We start from the raw sequence: 9,130 nt of genomic DNA, 5'->3' as shown, positions 1-9,130 counted from the left end.
GGGTTTCAGCTGAGGTCATGCTTGCACATGAGTTGCCTTACAGATGTGTCATCTTCCCTTGGTGTCTGCAACTACAGAGGCAGGCTGACATCCAGCATTTGTGTGTCACTAACAACCATAAAGCTAGTTTACTAAAGGGCTATGTTTCTGGGAGAGCAATTGCGTTTGTTCCTATGCTCAGAAAATAGTATCTCTAAATACAAAATCCTTGGAGATAGGGTCCTCTTAAAGAGGGGAGAAGACATAGGTGAAAGGGCTCTCATATAAAAACTGAAAGGTCTTGACATTTTGCTGATGTTTTGCTTCTTGTTCCACTATTTTAGCTGTCTCAGTCCCATTCCACTGCCAGTTAGAACTGTATTTCTAACCACAACTGCAGGGGTTGCAGCAGCTGTATTTTCCCCACCCCTTGGCCCTTGATTAAATAAATCAGAAGTCCTGAGAAATTTATTCCAACCGCTGTGGAAGAAAAACATTGCTTTGCTGTGTGCAAATAGCAGGGTTCAGGTTCTCACAAAATGAGACCTACCACAGCTCAAATTTTTGATGGTTTCACAGGAGATCAAAAGGTGTCAAGGTTCCAGCACCCCTAATTTACAAGGAGGGTCTAAAAGTTAAGTGGAACGATTTTTAGAAATAAGATCTTCACACACAGTACAGTGAAGCCTGTATTTCAGACTGCTGGTCATGATCAAAAATGACACTCAAACAGATGAACTGTAGAAACACAGCAGTATGAGAGGGGTAACACTGTGTTTGAGCTCTAAGTTGGTTCCATGGTTAAATTTTGTAGCAGTGCAGAATTCGTGTGAGCCTCCAGAGAGAGACATTTCATTTTCCTTCTGAAATGTTGCCGTCACAAAAAGTCTGGTATAGGATCTGCACATGTCCATTCTGCTTTACATGCTAGACTTTGCTAGCAAGTAAGGTGTTTTCAGGCTTTGAGACTAAGTTCATTCATGCACATTCATGCAGCATCCCTTTTCTCAGGAACCCAGAAGTGGAGCTACAACTAGAGGAACAGAGGGTTTGTAATTATAGTGGTTAGAATGCTTTCAGTTCCCCCTAGAAATCTACCTTTGAAAGCTCTCTTCCTTGAAATCACTTTCCAGAACTAGCACAGTATTGCTCCTCTCATGACAGAGAGGAAGTAAGACATTACAGTGTTAAAAAAAGAGTAGGTTAAGGAAGGTGACAGAGGGACTTAGCTGTACTTTACTCAGCACTATGACTTAGAAACAGGTATTTAAGGAAGGTGTTGGGAATAGGTGAAAAAAAACGCTGTTTAGCTGTTGTTAAGTAATGTGAGATTGGAAATAAATACTCCAGATGCTGCAACTAGGCTTGCATTCCCTTTTCTGCTCCAAGCAGGTGAGTTCCTTTTACATGCAGTGAGGCTATACAAGCCACACTTTTCAACATGCAGGTTGACTTCAGGGAATTCAGTACATTTGTAAGGCAGAATTTTCCTCTATGAAGTCATGTTGATTCTACCAAGTCAATCATACTTATCCAGGTGTCCAGCCTCTCAGGCCCCCTATCTTCCATGCAACTCTTTTTAAAAGTTGACGTTATATTTGCTATCCTGCATACAACAGGTATTGTTACATTTTTTAAAGTGTAGTTACACACACCTGCTAGTAACTTCCCTCTGGTCCTAATAGTTTCTTACTGTTCATTTTATCAGATTTACCCACTCTGTCTTCAAAATCCCTTCCATTTCCAGGAAGGTGAAACTACTGGTGAGTTTCTCACCAAGGTTTCCAGTTTCCTCCTGGTGAAAACTGACTCAAATAGTTTATAAACTTCTCTGCAATGGCATGTTTTCTTTGAGTACTCCTGTTAATACCATGGTTATCGATTTGTACAGCAGAATTCTGGAAGGCTTCCTGTTTCTAATGACTGAAGAAAGATTTATTATTAGCACTGATTCCTTTTGGAAGGAGCCAATCTTACTGTTTTCTTACATCTAATCTGCAGGAATCTATGTTTCCTTCTACCTTTTTTTTTTTTTGAGTATTACTGAACATTTTTAAAAGATGTCTTCTTGTGTCTAACAACCTTCCTTATCCTGCTGTTTACCTATGCTGTCTCCCTTTTGTGTATTCTCAACCTTTCTTTAATAATCCAAGCGTGTACAGACCTTTTGTTTCCAACATGTGTATTTTATATCTAGACATAACATTTGTACAACCTACATAAAAGCAATGAAGTCTGTTGTACCTGTTGTACCTTCTTCCCTTGCTGAACAAGCTGCATTTCCTTGTCATTTCACTATTAGTAAAACTGACCCAACATTGGGTTAGTTAACTACAGAACAACTCAGTCATTTTTTCTACTCTTCTGTGATCTCCCTCTTTAGGCCTGATGTTAATCTCTGCATTAGCAATCTCTGAATTTCATTTCTAATAATGAGTTTGTTAATTGGATTGATCGAAAGAGCTGCTTTTCCAAACCCAAACTGTTTTTTACAGGGAGGTGGACTTCCTGTCACTCCAATATCTTGACAACAGACAAAAGAAAAATGCCTGGCTTTAACTCCCATGGGGGCAGTGGTACTTTAAGACTGTTTCTGGAAGAATGTTTCTAGAAGTGCAAGTAAATCCAAGGCCACAGATATACAGTGCCAGCAGAAAAGTACCAGGAAGGGCTTAAAGTACTCAGGCAAACGCCTTGGCTTTAGAACTAAGGATTTTCTCTATGGAACTCCAGACAGAGTGTGTATGTGAATGTTTTAATAAAAAGTATCTATCACTTGCAAAATCAGTACACAGACTTGAAGAAAGGACATGGTCTCCAAGTCAAGGTTAGTTTAGGGTATCACATTTGATACCTAAGGATGGTTTTAGGGTATCACATTTGATTGTTGTTTCTTTATTACTAGGAGAAGCAATAAAGCTGCCTTCTCCTATATTTCTTTGTGGATCACTGAATAGTCATAATTTATCATCAAAATGTTTTGGAACACTAAGTTTTCTGCTGCATTCTTTCTGCCATTGAATTCACGTGTTATGATTTGTTTTTTATTTAATCAAGGGAGAGGGCTCAATGAAGTAGTGTGTTATCTGCCACCTGGTGTCTCTAAATAAAAACACAACAAAAATATATCGACGCTCTTAATCTTTTATAATACTGTTTTAAAAATAAATAGTGAACAGAAAATTCACAAGAAAATAATTTGGGCATGTCTTCCTAGTGATGAAACGGAAATCTAGTACAAAAATAATTATCCATATGATGTAGAATGTTAACTCATGGTGGCAAAAGAACATTATCTATTAAATATGTACATTTAGAAGGTATGTCAATACATTCAGAAGCATTACTTTCTTGCCTTGCGACATGTTCTTGATTTTACATGCTTTATAATGTTTGGTTCCTAGTAATTTTTTACAGACTGTTTAATGTGAATATCGTAATTAATGAGCCTTCCTATATATTTGCCTAATATGCTGCCAGACAGATCTGATATTCCATTTTACTTGTTTGGCAACCATGCACATGCTTTGACTGCCTCTGTTTTAATCCTGCCTTTAAAGCCGCTTAACACAGATAAAGATAATCCATCCAGAATCCTCTTCCTTGCTGATCATTTTCTTTACAGCTTCTTTTGTATTTAACTTTGTGTTTTCATTCTCAATGAGCCAAGTGTACAGAACTATGTTTTAGAGCCTTAAGTATCATTTTACTGAAATGTGAATGTGTGATAACCACCAAATGACAGTGATGTCATATTGCATATGGCTGTGTTTGTTTTTCTTATGAGAACACAGCATTAACCATATAAAGCCCCCTAAAAGATAGGTATGCATACTAACAGTTTTGAATAAGATAGATAAATATAGTACAACTGAGTTCAGAACATGGCTAAGCAAACAAGTAAGCACATGTGATTTGGTACACATTTTTCTTTGATTTGTTGAGTTAAAGAGGCACAATGCCTCTAAAGATGACAGCAGAAGTTATCCAGCAACTTACAGCAATGAGAGGATTATGAATTACAGTAATCTTTTCTTTGAATTAATTGACATACGTAAGTAAGATCCTCAAAGTGGCATGGCTATCTTGTGCAGTGACATCGTCTTCAAACTAAAAGGAAAATCAACATACAAGGCAAAGAGGTATCATAGTTACACCCACAAAATCATACCTTTTGACGTTCCTTTAGGAAAAAAAAGAATGGTCTGAAGTAAAGAAGTGTCAAATGCCTCTTCTTCAGTAATCCTTGCGCACGTCAGAGCAGCATCAGTGTGAATTTAAGTAGCCGTTAGGAACTTCTGTTTCATTCTGCAAAGCATGGCATCAAAGTCAGAGGCGTGCAAGCGTAAGTTCTAATTGACTTTCACACCTGCCTCTCACTGATTTGAGTGGAAATGCATCAGATCACTCACATCACTAATCTCACCATCTTAGTTTGTTTTTGAAACCTAAAGATAGAAAAAAAATGTTATGTCTCATAAGCATTGTCCATGCTATCTAAAGTGGAAAGAAAATATTGTTAGTATTTTACTGCTGCTAAGTCTTTTTCGTTATGACCTTGACTTCAGTGACAAAAGCCATATGAAATCCACATTGATATCAGTATGAGATTCCTGTTGAATTCACTGGATCAGAACTTCACAACTTTTTTTACATTACCATACTACAGAATAAAAGTATTTCTCACCTCAAGAAACATCTATGGATTCTTCCAAGTATCATCAGCAGTGGACTTGTTCTCTTTAAAACCTTTAACTTGGTGGTTAAATAGGAATGTTTTTTATAAAGTATCATTTTATTAAAAAAGATGTAGCTTGTTTTCCTTTGTTCTTGTTATATGAGAAACAACAGGTTTCATAAACATACACTGAAAGATGCTAAGATTATTGGATACCAGACTAGTGTTCTTGAATTCAGAGAAAACCACTCTTAAATCACAGCAGAAATTTTGATTCACTATATGAACACTGCAAAAGGCAGCGTTTACTTATCCAAACATAATGAAACTGAAGGATGTGCAGGATCTTCCTTTCAACCACAACTAAAGAAGACACTCTTGGAACTGCCTCTGAATACACCTGCTCCATTATGAATTGTGGTTGCAAAGGGCCTTTCAGTAATTTAATTTGCATCTCCTCTAATGGAAGGAACAAGATCAATTCAGGGGGTTACAATAAATTGCAGCATCTTTTGGCCCACAGTATTAGGCAGACTTTGAAATCCCACAACGTTTTTCTTTAAAAAGGAAAAACAGAGAAACAGATATTTCTTTAATGCAACTCTGTTAATTTACAAAGAATATTTTTAAAGTCTTTTTTTTTTTTTTTTTTTTTTGTGGTTATCTTTCAAATATTTGTCCTTGTGTGCATTTGTGATGGTTTTGCTATTTCTCTTCCTTGCATGCACATATGGATACACTGAACTGTTGCATTTGGTATGGGAATCCCAGTAAGTGCCTGCACCATCTGGCCAAGCCATAGTTCATATTTGCATGGGCTCTAGTGCCTGGGTGGTATTTTTTTCATTGTTTCACCTATCACTAAACAAAGAGTCATTTAATTGGGTCTTCAATGAGCCTAAACAGAAGACTGCTACTATACCCAAGAGCTTCAGTGGGAAAGCACAATTACCCACCCCCTACTACCACAATGTACAGAAGCAAAGTGACAAGGGGATACATGAGCTAAGGCACTCTCTTAATTAAGTAATGTCAAATTCAGTGGCCATTTTCTTCCTAACCAGCAGCTGTCTCAGTTGCCAGCTGCGCCTGCTTTTTTTGCAGTGACTATGTGACCCATGAGACATGGCTGACCTCTCCTCCTGCCCTTGTTTGCTAACCTCACTCACCCAGCCCTGCATCACTTTGGAGGAGTTCTGAGGACAGGAGGACTACAGCGTGGACATAAATCAAGGATCACAAATGGACTATACAATTTCCAACTCACACACACCTCTGTGTGTGTTTGTGTGACACCGGGGGACAGGCAGCTAGAAGGTGACATGAAAAGCCTGACAGAGAAAAAAGAGCTGTACTCAAGTAAGGTCACAGCAAAGGTCAGTGAAATGCTCTGGTAAGCGTACCACCAGATAACGGGAGATGGCAGTGGATGGGCCTCCAGGAGGCGTGAATCAGTTCACTTATCAAATCAGAAAATCAAGACCAAATTGGGAAATCAAAAGCACTGAAACACCACATACGCCATATAATTTTCATATGGAGAAAATAAGATAGGGCTATTTAAAAAACCCTAAAATCACAACACAAAAAAATATCTTAGGCCTAATCTTTCAGAATTTGCTATTCAAGGTTGATCCACAAACGTGGTTTATGTTATCTCCAAACACTGAGGAGAACAAATAAGTAACTCCATCAATTCCTCGATTAGGGAATTTACTGTTCTAACTACATACATCTTGAAAATTATTTTAACTTATGCATCATTGGCTTCTCCAAGTAAGCAGTGAAACACTATGATTTTATTTTGAGCTTCAGAAATGCAGAAAATAAATAAAACTAAGTAACAGAAGGAGCCCTGTCTACTAGCTAAAAAGGGAGTCCTCTGTTCCTAACCTGCATCATAGTCAACAGCTACAAAATCAGCACAAGCATATAGCGACAAGATCCCAGTAAGGGTACTGAGAGATACAATTTATTCCCATTTGTGAAGTTATACTCAGACATGAAATTAAATGTGATTTAAATACTCTTAAAGTGTAGTGAAGTATGCAAAATTACTAATGATGATTATAGTGAAATCTCATCAAGAAGCAAAAGATGGCATTTGAGCGGAGTACAGTGGACTAGATCAACCAGAGTGCTTCAGGTTTTTTATACCATGCCAGTGACTCACAGTACTTGTAAACCCTGCTTAGCCAGGTAAACGATGCCTACAGCTCCTTAGGGTTCTTTACATGACATGAAGTGGCAACTCAGGTGTACAAAGGCATCTGTCCTACAGTGCTTGATAGCTCGATTTGCTGGTTACTTGGCAAAGGAGCACTGATTTTTCATGAGCTGTACACAATGCAATACCTGCTAGCAACATTTATCATGTAAGAGTGCCTGTGCCCAATCAATAACATTCTGCTTTAAAAAGGTTAAACCAAGCCTTTAATAATGGTTTGGACTTGGAATGTGTGAAGTCGGGTTGTGAATGAGTCCTTTAAAGATACTTCATGACGTTGGTTGGTCATTGGTTGCCTATCTTCAGAATCTGGACCTAAATGCTGGCACAACATGAGCTGCATAAATCAATACATAGCTATTTTTACCTGCTGAAGAAAATAAGAGTTGTAATCTTTGTATTTTAAAAGCTTCCTAGGAACATTTACTAATTCACACTATTCCCTTTCTACAAAAAAATAGGCTGACACAAATATTATTGATGTTAGAAAAATGAAGGCAAGGATTGTCAGAAGAATTCACAAAGACAAGTGCCCACCTGCAATTACAATTCAGTAATAGGATAGTATCAAATTCCTTTGGTAGCTTGACTGTGCTAGTGCAAGCGTTTATCACACAACAAACCAGGATTAAATCCTGTCTTATCTGTCACTTGGTGTTGTAATCAGCTGGACTACTTAGTCCATTTTTACCTATTGACATAAGAAAGCGAGGACATCTGTGTGAATACACTTATTCCGATAAACTAATAGGACATATATATATTTGGGTTTAGTAAATGGAAATTTTCACTTCACCTCTATGCCTAGGCTATACTTTTATTATTATTACAAAAAAATGGTACCAGAACACCAAAAGGAACAGAACGCAGTATAATTGCAGAAAATCCTGAAATTCTAGCTTGGATTTTGATTTGCACTGTCTGGGAAGTTATCTGGAAGTCAGGAAATGGGAATATTTTGTGTACCAAGATCAGGAAATAAATCAGTGCCATTTCATTGAACTCAGTGAAATTGAAGCAGGCTTCATTACACCACAAGAGAATCTGATCCTGCAGTTTTGACTGAAATAACAGGCTGTGCCTGCCAGCTAGTGGGAAGACAATAGAGATTTGAACAAGGAGTGGGATCCCAGCACTAATGGCTGGATCTAGCAAATATGTGCTCTGAAGGCTTTGGCAGTGATTCTCCTACTCAACAGACATCTCGCTGTGTTCATTATAAAAAGCAACTTCCTCTTGACATACAAACCAGTAAAAAGTGTCTCGCACTGATGTTAGAGATATTTTAGTACATACATGGAATAGTTTTGACATTGATATTCAGAGAACATAAACACGATTAGCTCTATAGGCACAGGTAGTATCTTTTTTGAGATCAACTCATATAAATGGGAGAATTGATGGGAACAATGCATAATAACATATGTATTAGTCAAAGATTTTATGTGATATAAACAGATCGTTTATCTTTAATCTTTCTCTTTCCAGGAAGAAAACTAGAATTCTTCCGGTAATACCGCTGTGACTCTGCAGACTATTTTTCTAATTTTAGTTACTGCCTAACTGAATATTGAATGCGACAGCTTTTTCCCTCCAAATGAGAGCTACAAACACAAGGAATTATTATAGACTACAGAGTCCAGCAGACTAAAATCATGTGCCATAATAAGAAATTTAAGAAGGTATGATGGAATAATGAAATTGAAAAGATAGTCTCACTGGCGAGAAACACAAGGATTAAGGGCCAGGAGCCTCCTTCTTCCTCAGAGCTGGAAACACATGCAGTTGACTCAAGCGCGTTTCAAGCGAAGCTATACAAAGTGTCCAGCACACGCATCTCTGGATCTTGATGAGTAAGGAATGGCAACACCATCCCTTATCATAAACGCTCTTTATAAATTGACTGTGTGGATGTGGGAGCCTGGTTTCTGCTCTTACCTCTGCCACCCCTTTGCTGGGTGATTTTGTCACCGAGTCACAAGTCGCTGCGGTTCCAGAAGCCCACCTGCAAGACACACAGGGGCAGCACCTCCGCACACCGGCAGTTATTTTTATTTTTCGTTATTTTGGGGGCACCTGGCCGCACGCACGGCGGGACCCCCGGGGGTTAAGCCCACCACCTACCTGCCCCTCAGGGCTGCCCGTTGAGGCAGTTACCTCCCTGCGCCGCCATGAGGCGACCCCGGTAGGAGAGGAGAGGGGAAGGGAAGGGAAGGGAAGGAGGGCGGCAGAGCGGCGGCTCCGCC

General features: G+C 38.7%; 1 long non-coding RNA gene across 1 annotated transcript; it reads right to left on the bottom strand.

Annotated features, from left to right (window-relative positions):
* Positions 1 to 627: 627 nt before the first annotated feature.
* LOC118167240 lies at positions 628 to 9,098 on the bottom strand. The gene is made up of 3 exons (XR_004751040.1): positions 8,823 to 9,098; positions 4,151 to 4,287; positions 628 to 1,895 (listed from the first exon to the last, which is right to left on the bottom strand). It is a non-coding gene; the product is annotated as an uncharacterized LOC118167240 (long non-coding RNA).
* Between the last annotated feature and the right edge of the window lie 32 nt (positions 9,099 to 9,130).

Source organism: Oxyura jamaicensis, chromosome 4, assembly GCF_011077185.1.
Source record: "Oxyura jamaicensis isolate SHBP4307 breed ruddy duck chromosome 4, BPBGC_Ojam_1.0, whole genome shotgun sequence".
Classification (NCBI taxonomy): Eukaryota; Metazoa; Chordata; class Aves; order Anseriformes; family Anatidae; genus Oxyura; species Oxyura jamaicensis.
This window is presented reverse-complemented; position numbering and strand designations above follow the sequence as displayed.